Genomic DNA, 20550 nt, shown 5'->3' on the forward strand with positions numbered 1-20550 from the left:
GATAGAAAGTTTTGTAACAGACAGGGAGCAGTATGTCGTCCTGAACGAGGTGGCTTCAACAGAAACAAGGGTAACTTCAGGTGTGCCCCAGGGTAGCGTAATAGGTCCTCTCCTCTTTACAAATTTACATGAACGATCTGGTTGATGGTATTGAAAGCGGCCTTAGACTGTTCACCGATGATGCTGTAGTCTACAGGAAAGTAGTATCACACGAAAGTTGTGAACAAATCAATGAGGATTTGTAGAAAATAGATGCGTGGTGTAATGACTGGCAGTTATCTCTCAATATTAGTAAGTGTAACCTACTGCGTATAACAAGGCGAAAATCCCCATTAATGTAAGAGTTCAAAATAAATGCCCAGTCTTTGGAAGCGGTAACGTCCGTCAAGTATCTGTGTGTGGCTATTTCGAAATGATCTCAAATGGAATGATCAGATTACACAAGTGACGGGTAAGGCGAACTCTAGATTGCGGTTTATTGGTAGAATCCTGAAGCAATACAGTCCTTCAACAAAGGAAATAGCGTACAATACGTTAGTTCGTCCAGTCTTGGAGTATTGTTCGTCTGTATGGGACCCTTACCAGTTGGGTCTGATTCAAGAGATTGAGAAGGTCCAAAGAAGAGCGGCAAGATTCGTGACTGGTACGTTTAGCCATCGTGAGAGCGTTACAAATCTCATAGAAAGTTTGAAGTGGGACACACTTGCAGATAGACGGCGCGCTAAACAGAATCCGATCTTCACCGAGGATGTAGAGGATGTAGAGCACCAACTTTCAAATCGCGCAATAATCACCATTCAAAGATAAGGGAAATAAGAGCGCGTACTGAGGCGTTCAGACAGTCGTTTTTCCCTCGCGCGATCCGCGAGTGGAACAGTGGGGGGGGGGGGGGGGGGGAATATGGCTTTGGCGCGAATTGTACCCTCCACCACGCACAGCTTGGTGGCTAGCGGAGTACATATGTAGATGTAGATGTAGGAGTTCTATGTTGAAGAATGTGCGATGAACGGTGTACTCCGAAGCACTTGTGCGTGCACCAGCATTGTGTTTTTTCGGCAGAGATGTCACAGATCACCATCTATCCTATTTTACAGAGCAGACAAGCCTCCAAACCCCACCTTCTGTGAAGAGTCGTAGACGTCCAACCCCTTAGCGCCTAGTGGTAGCTTCACTGTACTACCTCTTTACGTAGATGCTCATGACATTAGCGCATGAACATTCTACCGCCTTCGCCATTTACGAGATACTCGTTCACAGGCTCTGTGTAATAATAATCTGCCCTTCGTCAAAGTCGCTATTCTTAATGGCTTTACATCCCATATCTTCGCTAGGGTGATCCCCCCTCCGCGTCTGCTCCGCTTCCATACTTTTGTTACCACGTCACGTGCCCGCAACTCTACCAGGCGGCATCCAACGTCTCTGTGTGAAGTGGTCTTCAAGTTTTGGCTTACCAATGTATAATGCATACTGGAAGCATCAAGAAAACCAGTTCTGAAAAGCAGATGTTTATTAACATCGAATACAGATTTAAACAGAACTTTGCAATGCGTGCAGCCACAGTCGTTAAACTTCATAATGAATGAAAGTCAAATGGACCGCAAGACAGCTGTACACACCTGACCGCCTCCCGTACTTTGCCCTTTCAACCACCACAGGTACGTCACCGCACTATTCGCCCCGATGTGCCTGTTTTATTTATTTTGACGACTTTCCCTCTACAGGCGTTTGATTTTTGACTACGAACGTTGGGGGCGGCTTGGTGCGCTATTGTGACTCTGTTTTCATCTGAGTATGCTGTTTTAATTCAGGGAAACCGGTTGTGACAATAAGGAAATCACGAATTACAGCTGTCTTGGGGTTCATTTTACATTCATTATAAATTTAAATGTTGGGAAGTATTTCTGGAGTTATTTACCAGTAGTGAGGTCTTGTACCGAAGTGAAACATTTTAGAGAAGAACAGAGTATTGGGGACTAGGAGGGTGTCACCCCAAGTACCATTATCCAAGATGACGGCGATGACGTCATCCAAGATGGCGGCAGTGACGTCATCTGATGACGTCATGCAAGATGGCGGCTTTTGGTGGGAAGTTCGAATTTTGGCGGGAAGGTAGGTCAAGTGGGCTACCTCCACTTCCATCAGGACAATGCAACACACCACAGCTATCTCCACTAACGTAAGAAAAAGGCGGGAAAAAAGGGAAATTGGGCTACCTCCACTAACCTAAGTCTTCCAACCGCCACTTCTTCCTAGGTATTGGTGGGGAGCCGGCCGTTGTGGCCGAGCGGTTCTAGGCGCTTCAGTTTGGAACCGCGCGACCGCTACGGTCGTAGGTTCGAATCCTGCCTCGGGCATGGATGTGTGTGATGTCCTTAGGTTAGTTAGATTTAAGTAGTTCTAAGTTCTAGGGGACTGATGACCTCAGATGTTAAGTCCCATAGTGCTCAGAGCCATTTGAACCATTATTGGTGGGGAAAGGACTCAGACTGTGCTGGAGATAAGTCTTTATTTTGCATTCAGTCTTTATTTTAACAATTTGAGGCACTACCATCACCCAGTGTGTTCGCCACAAGGTCCGGAGTCCAACTGACCTAGTACACAGTACTGCCACCAGAGGGCACTGTTGTCCCTCCCATGACGTCATTCATAGATGCTGGTCTGGGGGGAAAATGACGGGAAAATGACTCAGCCTGTGCTGGGCTGCTGGAGAGAGGAAGAGGTGTATTTATTGTCGAGCAATTTATTTCGGGATGGATTTCACATATTTTATTTATTACACTGATACAAAATACACACTCTGACATACTTGGGGTCACGCCACGCAACCTACAGACCTGCCAACTACTCGTAAATTACCGAAATAATGCATATATAATGTTCTGCCAACATGCTCACAATGCTTATAAACAGCCGGAAATAATGTAGTCCACGAACACTCATTGCACGACAAAATGCTTTCGAACTATAATCAGCCGCAACTATCAGAGACTCCAACATGCACACGGACTTTGCAGTGCCAGCCAGACGCAAGCCAGTGCCGGAACGCTAGCGATTTGCGTCTCCAGACCTGTAGCTGTAGGATACAGAATATTCGCGCCATATTTCTCTTCTATGAGGCAGTGCTTCAAATTCTGTTTGCATAATTGTTCTGATTTCCCCCCATCTGCACTTAGACAGTCCTCTCTTTCCCAACAACAAGAATGCTTTTATGATTAAAAGTGTTTTCGCGAGCATGCACACACATGATGAAGACTTTTAGTGATGAGAATGCTTAACGTTTCTGAGACGTATATTGACAGCAGGACGAGCATTTCGCAGCGATGTGTTAGCCACACTGGGTGCGCACCCTTGGAATGTTTAATATGTTGACAATCGTTCCAAAGCCTTTTTACGTGCAATGAGTGTCTGTGGACTACATTATTTCCGGCTGTTTAAGCGTTGTGAGCGTGTTGGCGGGACGTTATTATGCATTATTTCAGTGATTTACGAGTAGTTTGTTGGTCTGCACATCAGTGTATCACTGGACAGCAGGTAGAGAGCCAGCAATGGTGAACACGTGTGCATGATCCAGAGTGTGACTCAGCACTTATTTACATAGAGATTTGACATCAGTATAACACTCAAAAGAACTAACTTTAGACGTGACTTTCATGTGCCATTGACAGCAGCACGAGAACAAATTGCTAGCGTTCCGGTGCTGGCTTGCATCCGGCTGGCACTGCAAAGTGCATGCGCACATTGGAGTCTTTGACAGTTGTGGCTGATTATAGTTTGAAAGCTTTTTGTCGTGCAATGAGTGTTTGTGGACTACATTATTTCCAGCTGTTTAAGCATTGTGAGCATTTTGGCAGAGCGTTACATATGCATTATTTCGGTAATTTACCAGTAGTTTGCAGGTCTGTAGGCTGTATGGCATGACCCCAAGCATATCATAGCGTGTATTTTGTATCAGTGTAATAAATAAACTATGTGAAATCTGTCCCTAAATAAATTGCTCGAAAATAATAGAGTACACTTCTTCCTCTCTCCAGCAGCCCCGCACAGGCTGAGCCATTTATCCGACATATTTCCCCCCCAGACCACCAACTAGAATGACATCATGGGAGGGACGACAGCGCCCTCTGGTGGCACTACTGTGTACTAGGTCAGTTGGACTCCAGACCTTACGGTGGACACACTGTTTCCCGTCTTTTTCCCCCACTGCAGACCGCCATCTTGGATTATGTCACTGAACAGACAACAGCGTCCTCTGGTGGCAGTACTGTGTACTAGGTCAGATGGACTCCGGACCTTGTGGTAAACACACTGGATAGTGGTAGTGCCTCAAATTGTTTCAATAAAGACTGAATTCAAATTAAAGGCTTATGTCCAGCACAGGCTGAGTCCTTTTCCCACTAATCCCTAGTAAGAAGTGTTAGTTCAAATGGCTCTGAGCACTATGGGACTTAACTTCTATGGTCATCAGTCCCCTAGAACGTAGAACTACTTAAACCTAACTAACCTAAGGACATCACACACATCCATGCCCGAGGCAGGATTCGAACATGCGACCGTAGCAGTCCCGCGGTTCCGGACTGCGCGCCTAGAACCACTAGACCACTGCGGCCGGCGAAGTGTTAGTCAGATAACTTAGGTTAGTGGAGGTAGCCCAAGTTTCCATTTTCCCGCCATTTTCTTAGGCTAGTGGAGATAGTTGTGGTGTGTTGCATTGTCCTGGTGGAATTTGAAGTTCTGGCTATTTTCTGGGGGAGGGAAGGGGAGAAAGGTTAGGTTAGTGGAGGTAGCCCAATTGACCTATCTTCCCGCCAACATTCGAACTTCCCACTAAAATCGGCCATCTTGGATGACGTCATCAGATGACGTCGAGGCCGCCATCTTGGATGACGTAATCGCCGCCATCTTGGGTAACGGTAGTTGGAGTGACACCTCCTCTTCCCAAAATGAAGAGAAGCTTTTTAAATGTGGCGCTACAAAAAATACTGATGATATAATTGGTATATTGGAGTTGTTGAATTGAAATGAGGGAAAATGAATTTTTTGACACAACTTATCTACAGGAAGGGATCGGTTGATAGGACCTATCCTGAGGGATTGGGGAATCGTCAGTACGGTACTGCAGTGAAATGGAGGGTAAAATTGTTGAATGAGACCAAACGCGAGTACAATAAGCAGATTCAAACGTATGTTGCTAGCAGTAGTCTTACAGAGACGAAAACATTGCACAGAATAGACCGTGTGGAGAACTGCAGCAAACCAGTCTCCGGACTGAAGTCGACGACGACAACAACATCAAAAACAGCAGTGGTAGTGCACAAAAGATATGGAGGTCAGTATTCGGATGCGTCGCTCCGCGTTGTGGTAGGAGAGGAGAGCCGGCGTCGATTTTCGGGATCGATGAAGTGTCGGCGCGTTTCCCTGGAGGCGAGTGTTTGTAGCTAGTAAGCGCGCGGCGCGCCACGCTGCAGCAGCTCACTAAGTACGTACTGCGAGCTACGATCCACAAAGCCCTGTCTCAAATCCTTATTGTGCAGACATTTTAACGCAGCAGTTTTAGCTGGAGGGACTTTTAGAACTACGGTTGCCTAAATTAACGGTATGGTTGGGTATGAACCGTCTTGTTATGGCACATAAGCGAGCTATCGCGCGGTTGCCGTTACCAAATGCTTTGAGTAGTCAGCTTTGGTCTGGGTCGTACATAGCTCGTTGTTTTGCTTTCTTACTCTGAAATGAGTGAAGAGAATAATCTTAGTCCATTACGGTGTTGGAGCACGACGCTCATAATACCAAGAGGGAAAGGCGATAACGAGATGACAGTTCTGCGTTCGCAGAAGCACAGATCACGGGTATAGATCGCCTGCCCTGCGAGAGGGACGAAGGGTATGTTTTTCCGCACCTCTCCTGCCCCTTCATTCCTCATCCCCCTCCTCATGCACGCAGTCATTGGGTGGGCCAAGTTCCCTTTTGTATACGTTAGCTTTCGACTGCCACGTTAAAATGACCGCACTATAGTTTCTCTGTTGTTGTGGGTAAACATGGCGAGGCCTTCCTGTCGCAAAGATGCGCCTTTCTTACTTTTACATCGTCTGTTCCAGGAGTACAACACTTACAACCACTGGAAAGTGACCGGCAGACATTCACTCCCATCTGCAATGCATGCCACCGGTGAATCTTCAAAAAGGTAAAATCTTGAGTAATTACTACTAGCGGTGAGCTTTGCACAATGCGTTACAAGTGTAGTATGGTACTACATCGTGTTGTACAAAAAGTAAAGCAGCCCTCCACCTGAAGGTTAGTACGAGCAGCACTGTGGTTTACTAAGCGTGGTACTATTGGAGCTGGTATGCCATTAGCTTCCTCTGAGCTTTGAACTGACTTAGCCAGCCAGTTATAGCGAGTTCTACAGTTTGACGTGAATTCCGAACCACTTTGCAACTCGGCATTTTTCACAGTAACAAAAACTACCAGCGGTGAATAAGTGATGGTAAAATATAAATGTCGTGTGACTAGGGCCTCCCGTCGGGTAGAAAGTTCGCCGGGTGCAAGTCTTTCGATCTGACGCCACTTCGGCGACTTGCGCGTCGATTGGAATGAAGTGATGATGATTTTTTTTATCTCATTTTGTTCGCCTTTGTTCGTTGCATCTGCTCGGGACGGACGTCATAAGACATTCGTTTAAGTTCGTTGTTGATCGATTAACTCAATTTTTTTTTTATTACAGAGGGCAGCTAACCCCCTGACCGAACACGCTGAGCTACCGTGCCGGCAAATTGTTCGTTGTATTTGTTCGGGACGGACGTCCCATGATGCTTGTTCAAGTTCATCGTTGAGCCATTCACTTAGTTTTCTTTTTTATTACAGAGGGCAGCTAACCCTCTGACCGAACACGCTGAACTACCATCCCGGCTACCATTCAGCTACCGTGGGCAGATAATAAGTGATGATGACAGATAAAAATCCTAGGACTGCGCAGTGATCGATCTCGAAAGTTTTCTCACTTGGTTTCCCTCGCCAATTTTTTTGCTTTCTTGGGCCGTTGTCATTTTTGTAATGCAAAACTTAAGTAACTGCATTCTGATTTTAAACTGAAAGTAAGGAATCTTAACACATTAACTGTATCTGCTTTTTAATGAACTTCGAAGACGACATAATAGAAAAAAATTTGATAGATGAACTTCTTCTCTTTGTTTCCTCCTTTTTCATTGTACTTGAAAATACGAGGGGGCTTTAAAAAGTAAGTGACACGTTATTATGGCAGGTCAAGTACCTTTTATTGAATGCAGCACTACACATCACAGTGACGCAGATACATGACACTATTTTTCAATATAGGCTACAAGTCTCTGCAAACGACGGTAGGAACGTCCTATCAACCGTCCAGTTCCTCGGTGATAGAAATCACCTCCTTGGTCAAGGAGAAATTTGAGCATCGCTGTATGAACGTCTTCATCGTTGGAATATCTCCTTCTCTTTATATGTTCTTTTCGGCTTACCGAAAATATTGCGTGGATATTGTCATCGCCCGCATCTCGTGGTCGTGCGGTAGCGTTCTCGCTTCCCACGCCCGGGTTCCCGGGTTCGATTTCCGGCGGGGTCAGGGATTTTCTCTGCCTCGTGATGGCTGGGTGTTGTGTGCTGTCCTTAGGTTAGTTAGGTTTCAGTAGTTCTAAGTTCTAGGGGACTTATGACCACAGCAGTTGAGTCCCATAGTGCTCAGAGCCATTTGAACCATTTTTGATATTGTCATCTGTGGTCGATGTCGACAGTCTTCCTTTCCAATCGGCATCATTTATGTTTGTGTGGTCTTCGTCAAATTGTTGGCACTAATTCAGTACGGGTGGACACGACATTTCATTTCAGAATGTCAAAACAAACACTTTCAGCCGACTAAATTTCCACACCGTTATTTTATTGGGCTACCAGTTTCGGCGATATATTACGCCATCTTCGGGCCTCCTGACCGATGTGTAGGAGGATTAAAACCACTTCAAACATCGTCTACTGACTGTCGGCAGATGATGTTTGAATTGGTTTTAATTCTCCTACACGTCGGTCTGGGGACGTGAAGATGGCGTAATATATCGCCGGAACTGGGTCCAATAAAATAACAGTTTGGAAATTTAGATGGCTGGAAGGTGTTTGATTTGACACTCTGCACTGAACAGCCGAGGTGCTGCAACTATCTCTGAAAAGATGGACATACGGCGACATTTCATGTGGTCCATATACCGCCAGAGTTTCACCGTGAATCTGTGAACAATTTAGAAGATTTGTCCTTAAGAATCATTCTGTTCCTCGGACTTCAACTTTGGGGTGCTGCGTTATTTCACTCGCACCCCGTGAACATTCTGTTATTGTATGGCGGCAGAAATGTGTCTGTGGGAATCCTGGAACATGTAGTCAATCCTTATACTGCGACACTCTTGTTGCGCAACGCTCTTAGCGTGGGACGACATGTGTAACTTACTTTTTCAAGTCCCTAAGTTTAAAGAAAATTAATTGTAATTAACTGTATTACTCCTATTTTAAGGATGCAGCAGTGTAAATATTGATTTAAACAACAGTGAGCCGATACAAACTTTTTGCGTCGTCTTTTTTTTCACCCTGCAGGCTGTAGGTCGTATTAACTTGTTTTACGGCAAATAACATTTACTGCTTGGTAAGCGGAGGCGATCCCCACATGGCTACATATCTTTGGGTCCTTAGTTCGGCGCCGGCCGCGGTGGTCTCGCGGTTCTAGGCGCGCAGTCCGGAACCGTGCGACTGCTACGGTCGCAGGTTCGAATCCTGCCTCGGGCATGGATGTGTGTGATGTCCTTAGGTTAGTTAGGTTTAAGTAGTTCTAAGTTCTAGGGGACTGATGACCACAGCAGTTGAGTCCCATAGTGCTCAGAGCCATTTGAACCTTAGTTCGGCGCTTTAACACTGAGCAAGCCTGAAGCACAATTGTTATGTACATGGCCGTAAAAAGAAAGCAACGAAAACTTTTGGGAAAGTTACAAAAGTAGTTGGAAGTGGCCTTCATTTTATGACTCACTTGACTGAGTACGACGTTCCATGGTCTTAAACAGGGAACTGCAGCGACAACATTGTCCAGTTTCTTTCTGTAATTGGGGAACAATATTACGGTTAGTTTGAAAGCATTTATCTCCACAACAAAATGATAGACAGAGATAAATCAGTATACTAATTTTTCCACAACCACTTCGATCTCACTCGACGATGAAAACACTGGTCCAAGAAAGTCACGGTGTTATTGGCTGTGCGAGTTGTAGTATTGTCCAGCTGAGAGCATGTGTAGTTTAGGTATAGTGTTTACAAGTAAAATGTACTCTGTTTACAAATAGTTGCATCATCTATATGTAATACTCACCTTGTGCCATGTCAGAATGCGATGAAGATAGCCCACGTGCCACTGCACAGTAAACACAAACTTCATGAGTGTGCAGAGGAGACCCATGTAGTTGATGAGGAATTTCCACAGCCCTCTTGCAACAATTTTGTGCAGTCACATATTCAACATGAAATTAGAATGATATTAATACGTACAGCTGCTAACGGGCGTCGATATATATCAACGGGGACAGGTGAAAATATGGCAGACGCTCTATCCATCTGAGCCACCGAGGGTACAGAGGATAGCGCGCCTGCATGGTTTATCTCGCTCACGCCTCCCCCGAGACCCACATTCTCACCTTGTATGTCCACACACTACATTCGTAGTGTCCCACCCCAACACACTCATTACTCGTGGAAGACATTCTTACCAAGTCCCGTAAGAGTTCGGGGAATACGTGTACATCCTCACAGAAGAAGAAGGTCATGTCCGAAAGAACAGAAACCATATCCAAATAAGTATATTCAATATGATGTGGAACCCTCCCTCGTCGCACCAAAACCAAACGAAGACACCTTTCACTTCCAGCGTTATACGAGGGGCATTCAGTAACTAACACAATACATTTTTTTCTGGAAGCAGGTTGGTTTTATTCAATATTCCAATACATTATATTAGTCTCCACTCTTTTGGCTACAATCACCAATTTTTGAACACAATCTTCATTCAATGCGACGGCTGTACGCCACCTTACAGGGAGAGCCTGTACCACTCTAATGGTCGACATCAGAGCGAGCGTCTTGCTGCATCAATAACCTCCCCATCATTCACGTACTGTTTCCCAGGGAGTGCATCCTTCATTGGTTCAAGCAGATGGAAGTCGGAAGATGCGAGATTCGGGCTGTAGGGTGGATGAGGAACAACAGTCCAATGAAGTTTTGCAATCTCCTTTCGGGTGCGCAGACTTGTGTGAGGCCGTGCGTTGTCATTAAGAAGGAGCAGTTCGTTTGCATTTTTGTCGTGACGAACACGCTGAAGCCGTTTCTTCAATATCCTGACGGTAGCACAAGAAACCTCAGAGTTGATCGTTGTACCCTGAGGGAGGGCATCAAACAGAATAACCACTTCAGAGTCCCAGAAGGGCGTCGTCATTACGTTACCGACTGAGGGTGCGCTTTGAACGTTTTCTTCGGAGGAGAGGCAGTGTGGCGCCACTCAATGGATTGCGGTTTGGTTTCCGTTCGAAGTGACGTACTTATGTTTCTGCACCTGCGATTGTTCGACAAAACATTGTCACGATCAGCATCGTAACACGCAAGCAATTCTGCACAGATGGTCCTTCATTGCTCTTCATGGTCTTCTGTTAGGCGGCGACGAACCCAGCGGGCACACACCTTTGAGCACGCCAACTGGTGGACGAGTGTGTCAGCACTCCAACAGAGACATCCAGTTGTGCTGCGGGGTGTTCGATTCTGATCCGTCCATCACCTCGAATGAGAGTGTCCGCACGTTCACACATTGTGTCAGGCCGGCCGACACGCGGGATATCGGACAGGTCTGCGCGACCTTATTGTGATGATGACAGACGACTCGCCTAACGACTCACCGTGCTTTTGTTAACTGCCAGGTCTCCGTAGACATTCTGCAAGCGCGTAACTCAATGATAGATCTCTGCTTGGAACACACCGTCGTTACAGACGCGATTTTGAAGGCTACGTATAGCGTTGCCTGGTGAAACGTTGTTGTGATGCTTCGTGTAAGGAGGAGAAATGTGTACCATCACGTTTCCGACTTTGATAAAGGTCAGATTGTAGCCTATCGCGATTGCGGTTTATCGTATCGCGACAATGCTGCTCGCGTTGGTCGAGATCCAATGACTCTTAGCAGAATATGGAATCGGTGGGTTCAGGAGGGTAATACGGAACGCCGTATTGCATCCCAACGGCCTCGTCTCACTAGCAGTCGAGATGACAGGCATCTTATCCGCATGGCTGTAACGGATCGTGCAGCCACGTCTCGATCCCTGAGTCAACAGATGGGGACGTTTGCAAGACAACAAGCATCTGCACGAACAATTCAACGACGTTTGCAGCAGCAGGGACTATCAGCTCGGAGACTGTGGCTGCGGTTACCCTTGACGCTGCATCACAGACAGGAGCGCCTGCGATGGTGTACTCAACGACGAACCTGGGTGCACGAATAGCAAAACGTCATTTTTTCGGATAAATCCAGGTTCTGTTTACATCGTCATTATGGTCGCATCCGTGTTTGGCGACATCGCGGTGAAAGCACATTGGAAACGTGTGTTTGTCATCGCCATACTGGCGTATCACCCGGCGGGATGGTATGGGGTGCCATTGGTTACACGCTTCGGTCACCTCTTGTTCGCATTGACGGCACTTTGAACAGTGGACGTTACATTTCAGATGTGTTACGACCTGTGGCTCTCCTACATTTCAGCAGGATAATGCACGACCGCATGTTGCGGGTCCTGTACGGGCCTTTCTGGATACAGAAAATGTTCGACGGCTGCACTGACAAGCACACTGTCCAGATCTCTCACCAACTGAAAACGTCTGGTCAATGGTGGCCGAGCAACTGGCTCGTCACAATACGCCAGTCACTACTCTTGATGAACTGTGGTATGGTGTTGAAGCTGCATGGGCAGCTGTACCTGTACATGCCATCCAAGCTCTGTTGGACAATGCCCAGGCGTATGAAGGCCGTTATTACGGCCAGAGGTGGTGTTTCTGGGTACTGATTTCTCAGGATGTATGCACCGAACTTGCGTGAAAATGTAATCACATATCAGTTCTAGTATAATATATTTGTCTAATGAATACCCGTTTATCATCTGCATTTCTTCTTGGTGTAGCAATTTTTAGGTCCAGTAGTGTATTAACTCGTGAACAGCGTGAATTATATACGAACTTAACTTGGAAGCACTTGTGCAATATCTTCTGGTTATGACCATCGCAGACACCAGACTGGTTACATCGATGACTACAGACTTCGTGGGACTCAAAGTACCTGGTGATCAAAAAGTCAGTATAAATTTGAAAACTGAATAAACCACGGTATAATGTAGATAGATAGCTAAGAATTGACACACATGCTTGGAATGACACGGGGTTTTATTAGAACCACCCCATATTGCTAGACGCGTGAAAGATCTCTTGCGCGCGTCGTTTGGTGATGATCGTGTGCTCAGCCGCCACTTTCGTCATGCTTGGCCTCGCAGGTCCCCAGACCTCAGTCTGTGCGATTATTGGCTTTGGGGTACCTGAAGTCGCAAGTGTATCGTGATCGACCGACATCTCCCGGGATACTGAATGACAACATCCGACGCCAATGCCTCACCATAACTCCGGACATGCTTTACAGTGCTGTTCACAACATTATTCCTCGACTACAGCTATTGTTGAGGAATGATGGTGGAAATATTGAGCATTTCCTGTAAAGAACATCATCTTTGTTTGTCTTAGTTTGTTATGCTAATTATTGCTATTCTGATCAGATGAAGCGCCATCTGTCGGACATTTTTTGAGCTTTGGTATTTTTTTGGTTCTAATAAAACCCCATGTCATTCCAAGCATGTGTGTCGATTTGTACCTCTCTATCTACATTACTCCGTGATTTATTCAGTTTTCAAATTTATACTGACTTTTTGATCACCCGGTATATGGAACGTACATATCAGTCAATTTTTATGGTGTTAGCACTTTCATTCGACCACTTCTGGGTGTATCTGCAACATTTCTTGACTTCTGCAACATGTTGTACGGTCGCTTGGTGGTGGATTTGTTTGATGCATCCTTACCATACTGTTACCTATATGTGAATCTGTTCTGAGTCTCGGCATAAACGGCACGTCTAATGCACTGGGTGATAATGAAAAACCTCTGCTGTGATGTGTAATCTGTTTCCTCCCCAGATAAACAAAGGTAGTACCTAACAAAATCGCGTCATATTTTGAACACCCTGTAGTACTGATTATGAAAACAAAAAATGTAACAATGAACCTACCTAACCTTCTTCTGGCTACTTTTGAGAGAAAAAGAGGGAAACGGATTTCTAACTCCTGCCAAGGGCAGGAGAGAAACGACCCTGGTCTTCTTGCGTGAACCATCCCGGCATTCCGTTCATATGTTTTGAGGAAACTAGAGCTAATCAAAATGATCGAAGGATAACCTGAAGCCCCGCCCACTCTTTCCCCCTCCCACGATTACGTGCTATTACCATGGGTGGGATCATGTTATGGCATCGTCGTACAATAATTACAGTAGCCAGAATATGTTCGAATGCCTCGCCGCCGCACACTATTCCCAATACGGTTTAAGACGTAACTCTCCTTTGAAAAGAACACCGCCAATTTCCTTTCCCATATTTGTACATCTAGAGCTTATGCCCCATCTCTAATGACCACGTAGTTAACGGGCTTCTTGAAAATAAAATGCAACGAATGTCCCACACAGTATGTTAGTCATGCTGGACGCAGTTTCCGGACTGAATTTGTGGAACATATGAATGCAGTTACACTAAACACTCCAAATAAATTTGTCGACAAATATCATGCTTTTGCAACATGTAGGATAATATTTCATAAACTAAACAGAGGCCACAAAAAAGTCACTTAGAAAAGTTGTAAATTTTCATTCACAACAGGAAATGTGGACATAATGTATTCCATGACAAAACTGAGACACTGACAGTGAACTTTTTAGAAGTTTTCTGTCATACTAGAAGATACTGCCATCTCCTCTTTAGTGACAGAATATAATAAAACCAGAACTTGATATTTAATACATTAGATCGATTGATTATCATAGAAATATGCTCAAATCTAAGCACTCATTTCGTTTTTAAAAAGGGTACTTTTTGTGAGAAAGTCCTAAAGATGTAAACGCATAAATATACATACATTTTTTATTTTTTATTTTTTTTATTATTTATTTATTGCCAAATTATAGACCTGTTACCTGATGTTTAAAACAGGTCGTACATCTTACAATTTTCGTTTTTCATCTTTTTACAATTTTCTTTCCTTTTGTTTTATCTACAACATTTACAAAGAATGATACTTTTCAAAATAACAATAATTTAAGGTTGAAATATAAATAAAATCTTGTTGTTTTTTAAGAAGAATATAAAAAGAAGATAGGATAGATGAGAGATTTGTTAGTACCTTCACCGAGTGTGACTGGTGAATACCTCGGAATGGTTTCATCGAGCCGTTTACCGCCAGTCACACACACACACACACATACACACACACAAATGGTTATTAGTAGTGAAATAATGTTTCTTATCCTATTTGTTACTAATCCTATGTATTAACTACTTTAGGTGCGCATCCATGTACAGCATTTGGTTTTTTCTTGGCTAGATTGCCAGCAATTTGCTTATTTACTGTCACATCTCAGCTTCCTCACCCTGTTCCTCCTCATTGTCACTTTTTTTTCCCTGTCACTGTGGGTATCGCTGTCCATCCTCTGGAGATTTCTGTTACGCTGCACATAGGCATGTCTGTGATGTCGTGTCCGCATATACTCTTCATGTGTTGTTTTTGAAATACTGTTTGTCAGTGCGTTTAATTGTGCCCATTGTTCTTCGTCTCTTATTGCTGTGCATATATCTATGTCTGTATCTGTGTAATTTAAGTGTAGTGTATGTCTATTGTTCGCGTACTGCCCGCAGAAAAAGACAGTGTGTTCTGGGGAACCTTCTTCCCCGCATGTGCATGTAGGTGTCTGCCTCAGAGTCACGCGGTTTAAGTGCGTGGGATAAGGTACGTGCCCCGTTAAGAAATGTACCATACCGCGGCTGGGATCGATATGTCTCATTCTCAACCGCTCCCTTACGTCAGGGAGGAAGTCGTGCAGTCTACGTCCCTTATCACTTACATCCCACTCACCTTGCCATGTATCCAAACGCCAACTTTTAAGGTGACGTATCGTCTCTATGGGCACACCGGTTATTGTGTGTACCTTATCTAGTCTCCCCACCTTTAACCAGGACCTTGCAGCTCTGTATTTGATCGTGATATCTATGGGGCATATTCCGAGCACCACACACAGTGCATCCGCTGAGGTGGTACCGAAGGCTCCAGATAGCCTAAGTAGGACACTTCTCTGCCCTCGTCTGACGGATGCTTTGTTGGTGACCACGTTCAGTCTATGTGCCCACGTGCTAGCTGCAAAGCTGAGTACTGATTCGAGGAGGAGGATGAGGAGATTAGTGTTTAACGTCCCGTCGACAACGAGGTCATTAGAGACGGAGCGAAAGCTCGGGTGAGGGAAGGATGGGGAAGGAAATCGGCCGTGCCCTTTCAAAGCAACCATCTCGGCATTTGCCTGAAGCGATTTAGGGAAATCACGGAAAACCTAAATCAGGATGGCCGGAGACGGGATTGAACCGTCGTCCTCCCGAATGCGAGTCCAGTGTGCTAACCACTGCGCCACCTCGCTCGGTTACCACTGATTCGAAGAGCACACAGTGGTATGTACGTATGACTGGTAGAGGTAGTCCGTACTGTTTTGAAATTAGCCTCACAAGTTTGTGGAATATTTTTTTCTGCTTTGTCTGTTGTTAGCCTTATGTGTTCGTGGAAATTCAATTTTTCATCTATGTGTACCCCAAGATAGCGCGTAATGCGTGCTCGTTTGATGTTTATGTCCCCAATTTTAACCGAAGGATTCCTTTGGAGTGATCCTTTCAGTAAAGTGTATGTTGTTTTGTATTCGGCTATCCTGAGTTTGTTGTTGTGACACCACTGAGTAATTGTTTGTAGTAATCCACTGGCTTTCTCTTCTAACTTGGCTCTGTTGTTTGCAGTGACTACAACTAATAGGTCATCTGCGTAGGCGACAATTCCGTCTGACCTGTCATCCCCATCCAGAAGCTGTAGGAGGGGTTCGATTGTTATGTCCCAGAAGATGGGGCCGCAGATCGACCCTTGAGGACAGCCTATGGTAATTCTTTTAATTACTTTCCGGACTGTCCATCTGCCATTCGACTACTCGGTCTTTACAGTAGTCTAGAAAACTGTTGTACAGTGATTGCGGTACCTCCAAATGTCTTAAGCCTCTGAAACAGTGCTGGCCACCAAAGATCATCAAATGCTCCTGCAATGTCAATCATTATTGCCATGGCGTATTTCTGTTTTGTGGTGTTAACTATGTGCAGGGCCTGGTTGATGGCATCATCTATTGATCTGCCAGATCTGAAGCCGAACTGGTGTTGGCTCATACCCCTGAGAGCTCTGTGTGTTTGCAGGCGCTTACATATACATCAAAAACAATTTTCCATCACCTCGGTTCCGAGAGTTCGGAACCTGTACAGAGAATTGGAATAGAGATCAACAGCCGGCCGGTGTGGCCGAGCGGTTCTAGGCACTTCAGTCTGGAATCGCGCAACCGCTACGGTCGCAGGTTCGAATCCTGCTTCGGGCATGGATATCTGTGATGTCCTTAGGTTAGTTAGGTTTAAGTAGTTCTAAGTTCTAGGGGACTGATGACCTCAGATGTTGAGTCCCATAGTGCTCAGAGCCATTTGAACCAGAGATCAACACAAACATCATTTCCGCCCTTTTTATTCCTCATGAAAACCACACATTGCATGTTGTACCACCATACAGCGAGACCTCCAGAGGTGGTGGTCCAGATTGCTGTACACACTGGTACATTTAATACCCAGTAGCAAGTCCTCTTGCATTGAGGCATGCCTGTATTCGTCGTGGCATACTATCCACAAGTTCATCAAGGCATTGTTGGTCCAGACTGTCCTACTCCTCAAACGCGATTCGGCGTAGATCCATCAGAGTGGTTGGTGGGTCACGTCGTCCATAAACAGCCCTTTTCAATCTATCCCAGGCATGTTCGATAGCGTTCACGTCTGGAGAACATGGTGGCCACTCAAGTCGAGCGATGTCGTTATCCTGAAGTCATTCACAAGATGTGCACGATGGGGGCGCGAATTGTCGTCCATGAAAACGAATGCCTCGCCAATATGCTGCCGATATGGTTGCACTATCAATCGGAGAATGGCATTCACGTATCGTAGAGCCGTTACGGCGCTTTCCATGACAACCAGCGGCGTACGTCGGCCCCATATAATGCCACCCCAAAACAGCAGAGAACGTCCACCTTGCTGCACTCGCTGGATAGTGTATCTAAGGCGTTCGGGCTGCCTCCAAACACGTCTCTGACGATTGTGTGGTTGAAGGCATATGCGACACTCATTGGTGAAGAGAACGTGATGCCAATCCTGAGCGGTCCATTCAGCATGTTGGGCCCATATGTACCGTGCTGCATAGTGTCGTGGTTGCAAAGATGGACCTCGACATGGACGTGCCTATTGCGCACAGTTTGAGTCGTAACACGACGTCCTGTGGCTGCACGAAAAGCATTATTCAACATGATGGCGTTGCTGTCAGAGTTCCTCAGAGCCATAGGCCGTAGGTGGCGGTCATCCACTGCTGTACTAGTCCTTGGGCGGCCTGAGCGAGGCATGTTATCGACAGTTCCTGTCTCTCTGTACCTCCTCCATGTCCGAACAACATCGTTTTGGTTCACTCCGAGACGCCTGGACACTTCCCTTGTTGAGAGCCCTTCCTGGTACAAAGTAACAATGCGGACGCGATCGAACCGCGATATTGACCATCTAGACATGGTTGAACTACAGACAACACGTGCCGTGTACCTCTTTCCTGGTGAAATGACTGGAACTGATCGGCTGTCGGACCCCCCCCCCCCCCCACCCCGTCTAATAGGCGCTCTCATGCATGGTTGTTTGCATCTTTGGCCGGGTTTAGTGACATCTCAGTCAAAGGGACTGTGTCTCTGATACAGTATCCACAGTCAAAGTCTATCTTCAGGAGTTCTGGGAACCTGGGTGATGCAAAACTTTTTTTGATGTGTGTATGTTGTGAGGGTCTTTGATTTGCAGTGTAAGCTGGTAATGATTTTCGACTTGCAAGACACTATGTCTCTGTACGTGTCCGGTCTCTGAACTGTTTTTTGTTTTATGTTTATGTGCGATATTCAGTGATACATAAGGACATTTAGTGTCCTTTATGGTGGACTAAGGTTGTTATCCTTTGTAATGTATGATTGAGTACTACATTACGATATCAGGTATCACACAATAAGTAATTTCTAGAGAAATGAAGCGTAAAGAAGTCACCTGGCGGCATTCAGGAAAAGAAACACTCAGGTAAACCATTGATCTACCTGAAGATTACTGAAGTTCTCGAAACGCGTTGCGGAAGAAAATGTGAGCGACTGCAGCAGATAACAGGTTTAATTTCTCCTTTAAACAGATGAGCTGTTACAAAATGCTAGAAGAACAACAGCAGCGGTATTCCGTGAAGGACGTTCGGCGTCTGGTCGCCTCCTGCGGACAGATACGTGAGACGCGCCAGATAACGCCAGATAAGGCGGCCCGCCATCTAGGCAAAAGGCTCCGTGCGATGTCGTAATCATAAAAAGAACTCTGCCTAACCGTTCTTATGAAGAGAACGAAATATTTCACCTCGCAGCGATAAGATACCGATGTTTCGCGCAGACTGCACATACGGCCGATTTCTACAGCGATCCAGTTTTTATAATTCTCATTTGCAAATTAACTCTCTGTTTTATATCGAAGTCATTTTTCAGACTGTATGAAGCAGTCCCACAACATGTAGGAATCAAAATAAGACTTTAATTGCTGGCTGTTTCTTAACTCGTCGCCAGGGCGACCATTATAGATGAATAATGCCGTGTGTGTGCTGTTTATGACGAGACTGGCGACCGACTCTTACTGAAGCGTGTTTCTTTTTGCGTCGTCAGTCTCTCGACTGATATGATACGGTCATTTCAGAGTCGCTTTTGCACATAACTAGCTCAATTATTTGCTGGATGTATTCCAATCGTTGTCTTCCCCTACATTTTTTACCCTCTGCAGCTCTTTCTTTTACCATGGAAATTATTCGCTGATGTCATAACATATATCCCATCATCTTGTCCGTTCTTCTTGTCAGTGTTTCCGTATGTTCCTTCCTTCGCTCATTCTGCGGAGAACCTCCTCATTCCTTACCTTATCAGTGCAACTAATCTTCAACATTCTTCTGTAGAACAACATATCAAACGCTTCGAGCCGGCCGCGGTGGCCGAGCAGTTCTAGGGGCTTCAGTCCTGAACCGCTCGACTGCTACGGTCGCAGGTTCGAATCCTGCCTCGGGCATGGATGTGTGTGATGTCCTTAGGTTAGTTAGGTTTAAGTAGTTCTAAGTCTAGGGGACTGATGACCTCAGATGTAACTCCCATAGTGCTCAGAGCCATTTGAATCATTTTTCAGACGCTTCGATTCTCTTCTGTTCCGATTTTCCCGCAGTCGATGATTCACTACCAGTGTCAGTTCTGTTGTATGCAACTGCGAGAGGGGAATGTGAGGCAGCAGTTCAGTACTTATCACCAAAACCTTGCACAGCAAATATTGCGTAAGTGGAAAGTGCTACTGATGTACGGTTTTCACAAAATGAATCGGTAGTCAGGGGCTCGTACTGTTAGCTGGTAGACAAACTGTAATGATAGAAAGTGTATTTTTGCGCAAAAACACACTTTTTTAAATGGAATAATGCCTATTAACATTAACAAACTGAAGGTAGGGCAAATTGGAATGTAAATGGTGTTTGTTACAGGACTCTAGTGCGAGTCACTTACGAGAAAGCAGGACTTTGAAAAGTTTCCACACCGACTCTTGTTTGCGCCAGTCAACCTGCGTAGTTGCTAGGTACGATGTTGTCATCTTTGTTTACAGTGTGCTTGTGTTTTCCCTGCCGGCTTTTGTGGCCGAGCGGTTCTAGGCGCTTCAGTCCGGAACCACGCGGCTGCTGCGGTCGCACATTCGAATTCTGCCTCGGGCATGGATGTGTTTGATGTCCTTAGGTTAGTTAGGTTTAAGTAGTTCCAATTCTAGGGGACTGATGACCTCAGATGTTAAGGCACATAGTGCGTGGGGCCATTTGAATTTGTGTGTTCCCTGAGTGCGTCCCGACTTACATTTTGTACACGTGTTGGTGTGAGAACTTTTCAAAATACAATATCTCGTAAACGACTAGCACTAGAATCCTACAATAAACACCGCTGATATTCTAATTTACTCTACTTTTAGTTTGTTAATGTCAATAGGCATTTTTCCATTTAAGAAAGTGTGTGTATACACAGAAAATGCAC

At 45.3% G+C, this 20550-nt stretch overlaps 1 protein-coding gene across 2 annotated transcripts in view; it reads left to right on the forward strand.

Annotated features, from left to right (window-relative positions):
- Positions 1–6115: 6115 nt before the first annotated feature.
- LOC126248405 (uncharacterized) overlaps positions 6116–20550 on the forward strand; it is a 447623-nt gene continuing 433188 nt past the window's right edge. Inside the window, exon 1 of one of the 2 annotated variants that reach the window (XR_007545482.1) lies at positions 6116–6178. The gene's annotated coding sequence lies outside the window, so the exon portion shown is untranslated. The remainder of the gene's footprint in view (positions 6179–20550) is intronic. The other variant, XR_007545484.1, reaches the window with a different exon arrangement.

This window comes from Schistocerca nitens, chromosome 3 (genome assembly GCF_023898315.1).
Source record: "Schistocerca nitens isolate TAMUIC-IGC-003100 chromosome 3, iqSchNite1.1, whole genome shotgun sequence".
Classification (NCBI taxonomy): Eukaryota; Metazoa; Arthropoda; class Insecta; order Orthoptera; family Acrididae; genus Schistocerca; species Schistocerca nitens.